This window comes from Choloepus didactylus, chromosome 23 (assembly GCF_015220235.1).
Source record: "Choloepus didactylus isolate mChoDid1 chromosome 23, mChoDid1.pri, whole genome shotgun sequence".
NCBI lineage: Eukaryota > Metazoa > Chordata > Mammalia > Pilosa > Megalonychidae > Choloepus > Choloepus didactylus.
This window is the reverse complement of record NC_051329.1, coordinates 11,660,103-11,674,489: the sequence shown is the minus strand read 5'-3', so window position 1 is coordinate 11,674,489 and position 14,387 is coordinate 11,660,103. Positions and strand designations below refer to the sequence as shown.

Sequence of the window (14,387 nt, the reverse complement as noted above, 5' to 3'; positions counted from 1 at the left end):
TATATTGTGCTACAGAAAATACAGATTTTGCATGATATAACCATCTCTTCCCTTGGTCCCAAATAGAAGTCAAAGTTCCAAAACATGGTTAGTAACATCCTGTACCCTTTGGTCGGATCTACCCCAATCTCAACCAAGTCCATTTTGTTCATATCTCCACTCAAAGTCTGATTGCCTTTCCAGCCCCTCTAGCAGTTGATTCATGGGGCAATGCCGACACTCACAGCTGCCGAACTCCAGCCCCGAGTCCCAGGTGCCACGCAGACACCGGAAACTCCAGGGACTGACCACATCACACACAAACAGCTAAGAATCTCAAAAATTTAGAAATAACTGTTTTACAATTCATGAATAAATGTGACTGCTGTAGGAGCTTACAATCTAGGAACCTCCACACAAGCTTTCTTCTTATAGCCGATGCTCCCAGATTCAATTCTCAGAGTTCACATACGTTTATTAGTCCATATTAGTGAGGCATTACAATGTTTGTCCTTTTATTTCTGGTTTACGTCACTCAACGTACTGTCCTCACAGTCCATTCACCTCGCTGCATACCTCACAACTTCATTCTTTCTTGCTGCTCCCTCATGCAAAACCAGTCTTATATTTGGGCATTAAATCACACACATTGACCGCTCTAAGTTTCACTAAGTTATACAGTCCCAGTCTTTATCTTCTGCCTTTCCTTCTAGTGTCATACAGACCCCCTAACCTTCCCCTTTCAACTGTATTCACAGTCATCTTTTTTCAGTGTACTTACAATATAGTGCTAACATCACACTGTATTGTGCTATCCATTTCTAGATCTACACAATCAATCCTCTAGAACATTCTATACTCCTTCAACGTCAAATTCCAATCTCTATCCTTTTTCTATCTCCTGATATCTTTATTTCTACACTCTTCTCCAAACTTCTCTCCTCTGTCTTTTCTTGTCTATCTGTAGCACTCCCTTTAGTATTTCCTGTAGAGGAGGTCTCCTGTTCATCACCTCTCTCTGTCTGTTTGTCTGTAAATATTTTAAACTCTCCCTCATTTTTGAAGGACAGTTTTTGCTGGATATAGGATTTCTGATTGGCAGTTATTCTCTTTCAGTGTCTTGAATATGTCATACCACTGCCTTCTCGCCTCCATGGTTTCTGTTGAGAGATCTGCATTTAGTCTTATCAAGCTTCCCTTTTATGTGATGGATTGCTTTTCTCTTGCTTTTTTCAGAATTCCCTCTTTGGCTTTGACATTTGAAAATCTGATTAATAAGTGTCTTGGAGTAGTTTTATTTGCATCATTTCTGTTTGGGGTATGCTGTGTCTCTTGGACATGTAATTTTATGTCTTTCATAACAGTTGGGAAATTTTCATTGATTATTTCCTCTTTTTTTCCTTCTGCCTCTTTTCCCTTCTCTTCTCCTTCTGGGTCACCTATAACATGTATATTCATGCGCTTCATGTTGTCTTTCAGGTCCCTGAGACCCTGCTCATATTTTTCCATTCTTTTCCCTATCTCTTCTTTGGTGTGCAGGGTTTGAGATGTCCTGTCTTCCATCTCATTGATCTTTACCTCTTCCCGCCTAAGTCTGCATTGTATGTCTCCATTGTGTTTTTCATATGTTCTGTTGTGCCTTAAATTCCCATAAGTTCTGCCATTTGTTTTTTCAAGGTTACAAATCCTTCCTTATGATCACCCAGTGTCTTCTTTATGTCCTTTATCTCTTTTGTCACATTCTCTCTCACCTTGTTGATTGGATTTAAAAGATTCATTCGAACATCTATAATTATTTGTTTCAATTCCTGAATATCAGTTGAAATGTTAGTTTCTTCCTTTGGGCCATATCTTCCCATTTCCTGATGTGGCTTGTGATTTTCTGCTGTCTCAGCATGTGGTCTTCTTGATTGTTTTTTTCTGGAGGTTGTCTTCTCTCTTTTGTATCTCTGTCTTTTCTTTGTTTCTCTCCCTGACCAGTTGTCAGATTGGCTCTGCCCCCCACTGTTCTTCCGAAAATCAGGCGCCCACTGTGGCCTGCCACAGGGATGGAAGGTAGGCACTGGGCACCCTAGAAAGTTCAGTGTGTGGTAATACAAATCTGCTGGCTTCCAGTGGTGTTCTGTTTTCCACCAGTTAGCAAGACCAGGGTTTGATTTCGGCCCCTGCTATAACAGTTGGGTCTTCCCTAATTCTCTTCCTAAACAGGGCTGGGTTTCCATACAGGGTGTATAAACCAACTTCTGTGTTCCTAAGAAAGGGCTGTCCAGCAGATGGCGCTGTTTGGTAACTTAATCATCTTCCAAAGCTTGTCTGTGTTGGAGCAGGGCCTCTCACTGCGGGAAGGGCTTTCGGACCCAGGGCTGGAAATGTCTCTTTGTCCCTCACTGATACGGGCCTTGAAATGTCCTCCCTTGTCCACCAGGTCTTCAAACATTGAGGGTATTTTTCACTGCTGAGGGATTTTAAAATCTGTGTCCCGGTGGGAGGGGTCCTGTCTGCTGTTTCTGTGCCTTTCCCTCACAGATACTGAGTGAGGGGGAGGGGAGAGGACCAGCTGGTCTGGGACAGAAAATTCCTACCTGATATTTCTTCTCTTTCTTCAGTTCGGCATTTGTAGGGTCTTACTCCAGTCTATGTACTCCTCCAGAGTTTTAAACAATTCAGAATTGTTCTTTTTTTCATTGAATCTCTGGAGAGACATTTTCAGGAGCTGTTTACATTGCCATGTTGATGATGTCACTTCACTGAAATCAGTTTTTGAATATTTTCATTACCACACAAAAAAGGAATAAGAATAAAATGTTAAAGTAAAAAGGCACTCCCAAAACATCCCATAATCCCCATCCCTCTCTATTATTCATTTACTTTTTGACCTCATTTTTCTAATCATCTGTCCATACAATGGATAAAGGGAGTGGGAGCCACAAAGATTTCACAATCACACAGTCACACAGTGTAAGCTATATAGTTATACAATTATCTTCAAGAATAAAGGATACTGGGTTGCAATTCAGCAGTTTCAGGTATTTCCTTTTAGCTATTCCAAAAAACTAAAAACTAAAAAGGGATATCTATATAGTGCATAAGAGTGACCTCCAGAATGACCTCTTGACTCTATTTGAGATCTCTCAGCCACTGAAACTTTATTTTGTTTCATATGTCTTCTCTCCTTTTGGTCAAGAAGGCTTTCTCAATCCCACAATGCTGGGTTCAGTCTCATCCCTGGGAGTCATGTCCCACATTGCCAGGGAGATTTACACCCCTGGGAGTCATGTACCACATAGGGCAGATGGCAGTGAGTTTACTTGCAGAGCTGCCTTAGAGAGAGAGGCCACATCTGAGCGAAAAAGGAGGTTCTCTGGGGGTGACTCTTAGGCACAGTTTTAAGTAGGCTTAGCCTCTGCATTGCAGCGGCAAACTTCGTAAGTATAAGCCCCAAGATCAAGGGCTTGGCCTTCTAAATTGGTAGCCCCCAATGCTTGTGAGAATATCATTAATTCCCCAGATGGGAAAATTTAATATTTCCACATTTTCCCCCAGTCCTTCAAGGGTGCTTTGCAATACATTTTTATTCTCAGCTCACATTACTCTGGGATGTATTGGGGCTTCACAGTAACCTGTTCAAACCAACCAGATTTCACTCCCTGTTCAATGTTCATGTAATTATGTTGTTTGAATAAACTGACCATGCTAGTTAAATTATATGTTGTGTTATAAAAAGTACAGATTTTGCACCTAATAAACATCTTTTCCTTTGCTCTCACACAGAAATTGAAATTTCAAAAACATCGTAAATGTTGCCCTTTACCCTTTAGTCTGATTTACCTTAGTGCCAACCAAGTCCATTTCGTTCATATCTCTCATTGAAGTCTGATCTCTATTTTCAGACTCTTTAACATTTGCTGTATGGGGTAATGCTGATATTCATAGCTGCCGAACTCTGGTTCTGAGTCGCAGGTGTCACACAGATACCTGAAGTTATAGGGACCGACCAGCTTATACACAGACAGCTGAGCATCTCAGAATTTAGAGATGACCATTACAAGTCATGATTAGATGTGACTGCCGTAGGAGCTTAAAACCTATGAACCTTTACCATAGCCTTTCCCTGATAACCTGTGCTCTCAGATTCAGTTCTCAGAGTTTGCACATTATAGTTAGTCCATATTTGTGAGGCATCATGATTGTCTTTTCAATTCTGGCTCATTTCACTCAACATACTCTCCTCAAGGTCCATTCACCTAGGTCATACCTCACAACTTCATTTCTTCTTGTCGCCACTTGGTATTGCATTGTATGTATACACCACAATTCACCATTCCATGTATCAGATGATATACCCTTAAGCCACTTCTATCCATTAAGAATCGTGAATATGGCTGCCATAAACACCAGTGTACAATGTCCACTCATGTCTCTGCTCTCAGTTCTTCCAAGTATATACCCAACAGCAGGGTTGCAGGACCATATGGCAACACCATAGTTTGCTTCCTGTGGAACCACCACACTGCTCTCCAGCTATGCTGCACCATTCTACTGCCCTACCATCAGGTAATAAGTACCTCCCTCTCTCCACATTTTCCCCAGCACTTGTATCCCTGTTTTTTTAATTCACACACCATAGAATCCACCTATGTAAACCATCAGTGATTCCCAGTATAATCATGTAATTATGCATTCACCACCACAATCTCTATGAGAACATTTCCATCTCTTCCCCAAAGAAAGAAGAAAAGGAAAAAAAAAATACAAAAGTAGAAGAGAAATGAAAATAAAATACAATGAAAAGGTCAGACAACATCACCACCACCAAGAATCCCATATCACTCCCTTATAGCCCCCTCTTATAGACATTTTAGCTTTGGCATATTGCCTTTGTTACAATTAATGGAAGCATCTTTCAAAGTTACCGTTAACTATAGACTCTAGTTTTCATTGATTGTATTTTTTCCCATATACGTTTCAGTTTCAACACCTCGAAATGTTGACATTCATTTGCTCTCCCTCATTTAAAAACATTCTTATATTTGTTCATTTAATCACAGTCATTGACTACTCTAGGTTTTGCTAAGTTATACAATCCCAGTCTTGATCTTCTATCTTTGCGTCTGGTGTCATACATGCCCCTAGCCTTGTCTTTCAACTGTACTCACACTCATGTTTGTTAAGAGTACTTACAGTATTGTGCTACCATCACACAGTATTGTGCTACTCATTTCTGGATCTATACAATCAATCCTGTTGAACCTTCTGTACTCCTTCAGCATCAAATGCCCAGTCTCGATGCTCTTTCTATCTCCTGATAATCTATGTTCTGAACTCTCAAATTTCACTCATCATTGTTAATCCATATTAGTGAGACCATACAGTATCGTCCTTTTGTTTCTGGCTAATTTCATTCTATGTAATATCTGCTGTCTACCATTTTGTCTTTTGGATTTTATGTCTATCTTATTTTATTTTTTTATTTTTCCTCCTCTTTCTTTTCACCCTTACTGATAGTCTTCATTTCTACACTCTTCTTCAAACCTCTCCATCCTGTATTTTCCTATCTGCCTGTAGTGCTCCCTTTAGTATTTCTTGTAGAGCAGGTTTTTTGTTCAGAAACCCTCTCAGTGTCTGTTTGTCTGAAAATATTTTAAACTCTCCCTCATTTTTGAAGAACAGTTTTGCCAGATATAGAATTCTTGGTTGCCAGTTTTTCTCTTTCAGTATCTTAAATATATCAAACCATTGCCTTCTCATCTCCATGGTTCTACTGAGAAATCCTCACATAGTCTTACCAAGTTTCCTTTGTATGTGATGGATCACTTTTCTTGCTGCTTTCAGAATTCTCTGTCTTTGACATTTGATAATCTGATTATTAAGCATCTTGGAGTTGGTCTACTTGGATCTGTTCTGTTTTGGGTAACGTGCACTTCTTGGATCTGTAATTATATGTCTTTCATAACAGATGGGAAATTTTCAGTGATTATTTCCTCCTTTATTCTTTCTGCCCTGTTTCAATTCTCTTCTCCCTCTGGGACACCCATAACACACATATTTATGTGCCTCATGTTGTCATTCAGTTCTCTGAGACCGGCTCATATTTTTCCACTCTTTTCCCTATCTGTTCTTTTCTGTTTAGGATTTCAGCTTCCTGTCCTGCACTTCATCAGTCCTTTCTTCTGCCTCTTCAAATCTGCTGTTGTACGTCCCCATTGTGTTTTTCATCTTTTCTATTGTGCCTTTCATTCCCATAAGTTCTGCCAATTGTTTTTTCAGAACTTTCAGGTCTGTCCTTAGGTTTGCCCAATGACTTATTTATATCCTTCATCTCTTTTGCTATATCTTCCCTCAACTTGTTTATTTGATTTTTGAATTGATTTAGGAGATTTGTTTGATTAATAATTAGTTGTTTCAATTCCTGTATCTAAGCTGAAGTGTAACTTTGTTCCTTTGACTGGGCCATATCTTCATTTTTCCTAGTGTGGTTTGTAATTTTTTTGTTGTTGTTGTCCAGGCATCTGGTTTTCTTGATTACCACAATCAGATTTTCCCCAACCATATGGGCCCAGGTCTCAGGAGGAGGCTGTATTCAGTATCAGGTTTCCTTGAGGGTGAGACCCAGAAGATTGTCAGAGTTTCCTGTGAGGCTTCTAAACTCTACACTTTTCCTATCCTGCCCAACAGGTGGTGCTTGTCAGCCCACAGCTCCCCACCAGCATAAAGAGGTGTGGTGCATGTAATTCTCAGTGGACCCTATCCCAGCCAGAGACTGAGAGTGTCAGAAGCAAAGCTTAAGCTGTTTCTGTTTCTTTTTTTCCTCCAGGCCCTTGGGTCTGAGTTCTCTGAGGGAAGGCCCCCACATGAGCTGGGCCCCGCTCTCTTCTTTTTCTTAGGGAAGATAAGCCCTTTAGGGAATTGTCTCCTACCATTGAGTTTTTCCTTTGAGTGTCTGACTATCTTAACTCCACCCTTGCCTGGGGCAGCAGAAACTGCCAGAGACTTTCTTCAGTGAGCTACTTAGAATGAGATAGGAAAAAACAAGAAGTCCCCTTTTCAGAGCCAATCCCCTGCCCTCCAGTTCACCAGGCAAGAACTGGAATTGGTACCTGGTTCTCTGTGCCCCTTTTCTTAGGACACAGCCCTTTTCCAGTATTCTGATCTTAGTGGACTCCAAAAGCCTGTTTTTATTTATTTATGTATTTTTTTTTCCATCAGCCCTCCCAGGTTCCTTTCCTGCTTGTTCCAGTTTTATCTGTGCTCATAGCCAGTATTGGTAGTCCAAATTTCTTACTTAAAACCACATTTGGAGCTTGGTTGAGCTACATTTCCTTGCTCCCATAAGGGACTGCTGCTTTTTCCCACAGTGAAGTTTTGCAACCAGCCTGCCATGCTGGTCGGGGAGGGCCGCCAGCTCCGCAGTTTGGGGAGCTTTACCTAGAGTTCTATACTGCAGTCTCAGCTATTACACCCATTCCTGGCTGGTGTATGATGTTGTCCTGTCACAAATGTCCCCCCATCAGTTGTTCCAGACTATTTTCTAGTTTTTCCTGGCTATTTACTAGTTGCTCTGAGGTACTAAATTCCACTCCTCCCTATTCCACCATCTTGCCCCACCTCCTTTTCCACATTTTTTAAAGACAATTTTGCAGGATATAGAATTGTTGGTTGGCAATTTTTTGCTTTCACCACTTTAAATATGTCATCTTACTGGCTTCTTGTGTCCTTGGTTTCCACTGAGAAGTCAGCAGTCTTGTTGAGGCTCACTTGTATATGACATATTGCTTCTTCCTTGTACTTTTCAGAATTCTCTTTGGCATTTGATTATTGTATGTCATAATGTTGCTCTTTTTGGGTTTATCCTATTTGTAGTTTGTCAATCTCCATGCATGTGTGTATTCATATCTTTTGTTAAATTTGGGAAGTTCTTAGTCATTTTTTTCTTTGAATATATTCTCCCTTCCCCTTTCTCTCTTTCTTCTCTTTCTGGGACTTCCACCATGTATCTATTGGTACATTTGATGTTATCCCATCAAATTGAATTGCAATTGTCTTATCTTCAGGTTCATAGATTCTTTCTTCTGCCAGCTCCAAACTACTGTATAATCCATCTGGGGAATTTTAATTTCCCTTACTCTGGTGTTCAGCTCTGTTTGGTTCCTTTTCATGATTTCTGTCTCTTTATAGACATTCTCTTTATGTTCATCTGTCATTTTCTTGATGTCCTTGGGTTCTTTGTCCATGTTTTCCTTTAGTGTTTTGTATATACTTAGGATTAGTTTTTAAATGTCTTTGTCTCATATGTCAAGTGCTGGTTTTACTCATTGATAGTTTCCAATTCTTCGTACTGCTCCTTTGTTAATCCATCATTTCCTCTTTCTTTATATGTTTGTAATCTTTTTGGCAACCTGAACATTTTGATATGTTAGTGTGTTATCTCTGAAATTTAGACTTTGGGTTGTTCCTTCCTTAAGCCTGTATCCAGCTAGTGTTATTACATATTCCTTAAATGCCAGGAGAAAACAGTAACAAAAAAAGAAACCACTTTCACAGTCTTTCAGATTAATTGAGGGAGTGCTCTCCTTCAAAGTTTAGCTTTTATAACAATAAATTTACAGAATAGTCTGAGGCACAAGTGTAGGGCCCTCCCGGTCTTTCTGTGCATGAGTCTTGTCCTAGGCATGCAGGCATGGCTCTTGGAATTGCCCCATTACATGGATCCATGTGTCCCCCTTTTCCTAGGAAAGAGTGTTTCCTTTAGATCCCAGGCACTGCACTGTTATGTCCTACAGCCTGCAAACCTTTGCCTCATGCAGCTGCTATTTGAATGTTTTCTACAGCATTCTGTAGGAGAGCTGTGTGAACTGCCTCTGCGTGCAGGGCAAGTAGGCTGCCCCCAGACAGATTTGCATAGATATACATACTCCCAGTGGTGCACAAAGGTTACTTTGCTCCCCCCAGAACCAGAACTAAGGATTCGTTCTGGGAGTGCAGGCTGGCTCAGCATCATGCTAGTGAGAGGTGGGGTAAGGGCCAGTAAGTGTGCCAGTAGATTTTTTTAGTGCCTTTGTATTGATTTGGCACTTTCCCTGTTATTGCAACCCTTTAACTGTTTTCTGGAGCTTTGTGAAAGATGGTTCTGCCAGCTCTTTTTTGTTACTTAAAGTTTCTGTGAGGGGACAGAGTCCTGAGTGGCTCACTCCACCATCTTGATGACCCAAACAGTCTTAATTTTGCTGTTAAGAAACTTTGTGAATTTGAAGAATTTGTTTGATCTTTTCCTTGTTATTTTCTGTAAAATGTAAATCATATTGTTGGTGTAATCTAATTAACAGATTTTTTAATATATTAAATATGTGTGTACACATGCTTTGTAAAAGTAAAGGTGCTATATTTTTAATGGTTTTGTTGTTTTGGACAAGGTAATCGATATCTTCAAACTAAGCACTATACCAAGAGTGTTTGCTTCTTCCTAGTCTTGAAAGTGGTTCCTTGTTATTGCCCAGGTTTGGAAGGTTTCAAAATCTTGTTTGGATAATTTTCTGTTAAGACAGCTGTTTGATAAGGCAAAAACTTCAGTTTGACAAGATAGGTTGACTGTGCTGGTCTGTCAAGGCATTATAATCCTTTTCTCCCAGAGTTGGTTCAGAAATGGCAAGACATCTTAGATGTGTTGGCTAGATAATGGGTACCAAAAGCTGGTTAGGGAAGAGAATTCATTAAGTACAGTCACAGTACCCTGATGTCACTTTACTGAACTGGAACAGAGGAAATCATTCATTTACCAAAAGTTTGCAGGCTCAGGAGAGACTGTGGGAAAGAAAAATATCCTCCAATTGTGTAAGACATCAGAAGAGAAATAGTGGAAAGTGCCCCAGTCCAGGAGATCTCAGTCAGTACCAAATCAGAGCTGCACTGATGTGGTCTAATACCTCTTTTAAGAGTTAAGGTAGGAGGCATCCAGCAAGACCCTTTTCTGAATTCCCTTTTTTAAACTGAGTGATACCAAAGCCTGAAACTTTTCCATTTCTGTCTTATATTAGTTTTCCACCGATTCCATGTAAACATGTAGAGCCATTTTCTCATGTAGCCTGTCTTGATCTTCTGATAATCTTATCACAGTTTACTTATTTTATTTAAGAGCATACCCAGGCATTATTTTTACTGAGTCAAACTTTCCTAGAGTTAGTTTTAAAGTCCCTGAAGAGATCACCTTAAGTGTGGTACATACTTCATTTCTCCTTAGATAAATTAGGAAGAGAGTGTTTTTTATAGATATTTAGGGCCTAAACTCACCTTTAACCCCATTTACTTGGTAAGAATTGTTTAAAAATACTTCCTATTTTTTCCCACTTTAGAGCTGGGAATAGATGTTTTACTTGATTATTATGTTATCTCATTAAAAAGGAAAGCCAACCTTGACTCTCTCCCCATATTACAGGAGCATCTTGGTACCTAGTTTTAATACTCTTTAGAGAGCAGAAGACGAAGGCAGAAATACGTATTCTCTTTAAAAATGGAGACTTTTCATTTTCTTTAGTTTTCCTGTATTAAAATATTTTGTGTGTGTAATTTGTAAAACAAACATGTTCTAGATAAAAATGAAAATAGTAAAGAAAGGTATACAGGTGACAAAAGTTCCTCTCCTTTTCCTGCTCCCCACTTCTATGGTCTTACCAGTCTGGATGAAATATCTCTGCTTTTCAAAATTCTCCTGTAGCTGTTTCCTAAGGAAAAAAGTGGGGGGTTGGGAGTGGAGTACAAGCAGTTGAAGAAGTCCTAGATTTAAGGACAGTCATAGTAAAGAAACAAGATATCCAATTTTCTAAATCCAGATTTCCTGTTCTAGTCTCTGAACAGGAAGACCCTTTTGGAAAAATATCGTTGCTTCTCTTTAAAACTGTTGGTTGAGCAGTCGCGCGAGCGCAGGCTGAAGGTGCGTGGTCGCCGGCCCGGGTGCCGCAGTCCCGGCCGAGCCCCGACCCTCCTGGCCGTCCTCCTCGCACCTAGCCACCATGCGCCTCCGCCGCCTAGCCCTGTACCCGGCGGTGGTGCTGCTTCTGCCGCGGCCCGCCTCGCCGCTGCCTCCGACGGGCTGGAACTCACGGACGACGACTTCAAGATTCGCGTCGGCAACAATGGCTGTGCGGGCCGCATGCTCGTAGAGTTTTTCGCCCCCCTGGTGTGCACACTGCAAGAAGCTTGCACCTGAATATGAAGCTGCAGCTACCAGATTAAAAGGAGTAGTCCCATTAGCAAAGGTTGACTGCACTGCCAACACAAACACCTGTAATAAGTATGGGGTCATTGGATATCCAACTCTGAAGATATGTAGAGATGGTGAAGAAGCAGGTGCTTGATGCTGGCCCTAGGACCGCAGATGGAATTGTCAGCCACTTGAAGAAACAGGCAGGACCAGCTTCAGTTCCTCTCAGGACTGAGAAAGAATTTGACAAGTTCATTAGTGATAAATACCCCTCTGTGGTGGGATTTTTCAAGGATTTATTCAGTGAAGGTCACTGAGTTCCTAAAAGCAGCCCACAACATGAGGGATAACTACCAATTTGCACACACCAATGTGGAATCTCTGATAAACAAGTATAATGATAATGGAGAGGGAGCCAGCTTGTTTCATCCTTCACATCTTCTTAACAAGTTTGAGGACAAGATAGTGGCATACACAGAACATAAAATGACCAGTGGCAAGATTAAAAAATTTATCCAGGAAAACGTTTTTGGTATCTGCCCTCACGTAACAGAAGATAATAAAGATGTGATACAGGGCAAGGACTTACTTGTGGCTTACTATGATGTAGACTATGAAAAGAATACTGAAGGTTCCAGCTACTGGAGAAACAGAGTGATGATGGCAGCAAAGAAATTCCTGGATGCCAGACATAAACTCAGCTTTGCTGTAGCTAGCCGCAAAACCTTTAGCCATGAACTTGCCGAATTTGGCTTGGAGAGTAGTAGTTAGTAGCAGTAGTAGTAGTAGCAGCAGCAGCAGCAGCAGCAGCAGCAGCAGCAGCAGCAGTAGTAGTAGTTTTGGCTTGGAAAGTAGTAGTAGTTAGGATGATAAACTTGTAATTAATAAATAATTTCTCTTTTATATTGAAGAATGTTAACAGTTGCAGCGGTCAAGGTTGTTAACAAGATCTCTCCGACTTCAACAGGTTTTAAAATCTGAAAATTGCAAGAAAGGTCAAATTTAGAATGTTTATGTGGCTGGCGTGAGGGTTAAGGAATCTTATCAGATACAATGACATCCTGGTTCCCCCTACCAGGCTTAAGTGGAATTACCTATTAGTCCTTCTCAAGGCTTCACTTTCTTTGATATAGAATGGTTGGTCTCTTATTGTGACAAGAAAGGGGAAGACAGAGAAGCCAGATCACATTTCACATTTTACTACCAGTGTTGGAGAGCCATGTAATTTAGAGGACATTAATTCCTGCTATGTACTACCACTTCCCTTAGTAGTGATGGAAAAGTTTTTGGGGTCTTTACAGATTTTCCCAGATAACTAAACTTGAATATGCCTATGACCAATGAAAGTGAAGAAAATCAAAGTTATTAGGTAAATATTTGAGTATTTACAACAGTATCAGTCACCAATCTTAGACTCTGGAGCACATGGTGATGAAAATGATAAATTCCGTTCCCTCATGGAGTTTACAGTTCTAGAAATAATTCACCTCAAAATGTATAAAGTTCTTTGTTTAAGCTGCTCAGATGTGAGGTGGCCTAGATATGTAGTAGTGTAAATGTAGATACAAACAAACATGGTTCCTGATCTCAGGGAGCATTATAGTTTAAAGGGAAAGTAGAAGTGTGTACTTTATACAAATCATTACAATACAAAGCAAATTCAGTTCTTTAATAAAATATAAACTAACTAGGAATACAAAAGAAGTGGTTGGTTCTAACTGGAAAGATTCAGGAAAATATCATGAATTGGTGGTCACCTGACCAAAAGCTTCAGCCTTCTCTTTTTGAACCTCTCAGGAACAAAATGTGTTTATCTGAGGTTCCTCTCTTTCATTTTGTCCTGAGCCCTGTGAAGAGTAAAATGGTCCAAAGTCAAGCAGCATATGGAAGAATATAATCTCAGGTATCTGGGTAAGTGTTGAAGGAAATGTTCTAGATCTCTGCTCCCTAATAAAGTAGCCTCTAGTCACATGTGATTATTGAGCACTTGAAATATGCCTAGTGATACTGAGGAACTGAATTTAAAGTTTTATTTAATGTTTGTTAATTTAAATTTAAATAGCCACATGTCGCTAGTTACTGCAATATTGGACAGTACAGATCTAGATAATATGTGACTTTTTTGGTTAGCCTCCGAAAAATCGAGAATTACCATCTTTCTCAGTGATCCTGTTCAGAGTGTATTTTATGGTTACTCCTGGGTCGTTCACCTACATTCTTGCCAGTAATATTTCTAACACGAAGACTATCCCCACATTTTCGTGACCCAGTGATAGCCATTGTTTGCCCTGTTAATCATTTAAAAACAGCTTCCTTGTTCGTTTTATTTATGTCACTATAGGAATTTGTAAAATCCCTCTAAATAATAATGACAATTCTATTTTTTAATTTTATCAACAAATTAAAAAAAAACAAACAATAAAAAACATTTCAAACAAAATCAAAACAAAGGAATAAGAAAAAACAAATAACCTAAAATAACTACATTGCTTCCAACATATTCCTACCCTATCCCAAGAAAAGAGACAGACTATAACTGAACAAAGGAATAAGAAAAACAAATAACCTAAAATAACTACATCTGCTAACTTGTTCCTACCATACTCCCCAGAAATTAACAAACCATAGTCATTCCTGAGCATTCCCAGAACATGAAGTTTACCCTCCATAACTTATCTGTTCTTATTAGATCATCATTCCCCCTTCATTTTTTGTTGTCTATCACTAGGTCCCCTACATTCTACAATACAAACTGTTTATCTTACATTTTTCACAGTGTTCACATTAGTGGTAACATAAATATTTCTCTTTTTGTGCCTGGCTTATTTCGCTCAGCATTATGTCTACAGGGTTCATCCATGTTGTCATATGTTTCACAACATTGTTCCTTCTTACTGCCGCATAGTATTCCATCGTGTGTATATACCGCATTTTGTTTATCCACTCGTCTGTTGAAAGACATTTGGGTTGTTTCCATCTCTTGGCAATTGTGAATACTGCTGCTATGAACACTGGTATGCAGATATCTGTTCATGTCACTGCTTTCAGATCTTCCGGGTGTATACCAAGAAGTGCAATTGCTGAATCGAAGGGTAACTGTATCTAGTTTTCTAAGGAACCGCCAGACTGTCTCCCAGAGTGGCTGTACCATTATACAGTCCCACCAACAATGAATAAGAGTTCCAATTTCTCCACATCCTCTCCAGCATTTGTA

The 14,387-nt window shown here is 39.8% G+C and overlaps 1 pseudogene; it reads left to right on the top strand.

Annotated features, from left to right (window-relative positions):
* Positions 1–10,982: 10,982 nt before the first annotated feature.
* On the top strand, positions 10,983–11,944 carry LOC119519282 (annotated as a pseudogene).
* Positions 11,945–14,387: the final 2,443 nt, after the last annotated feature.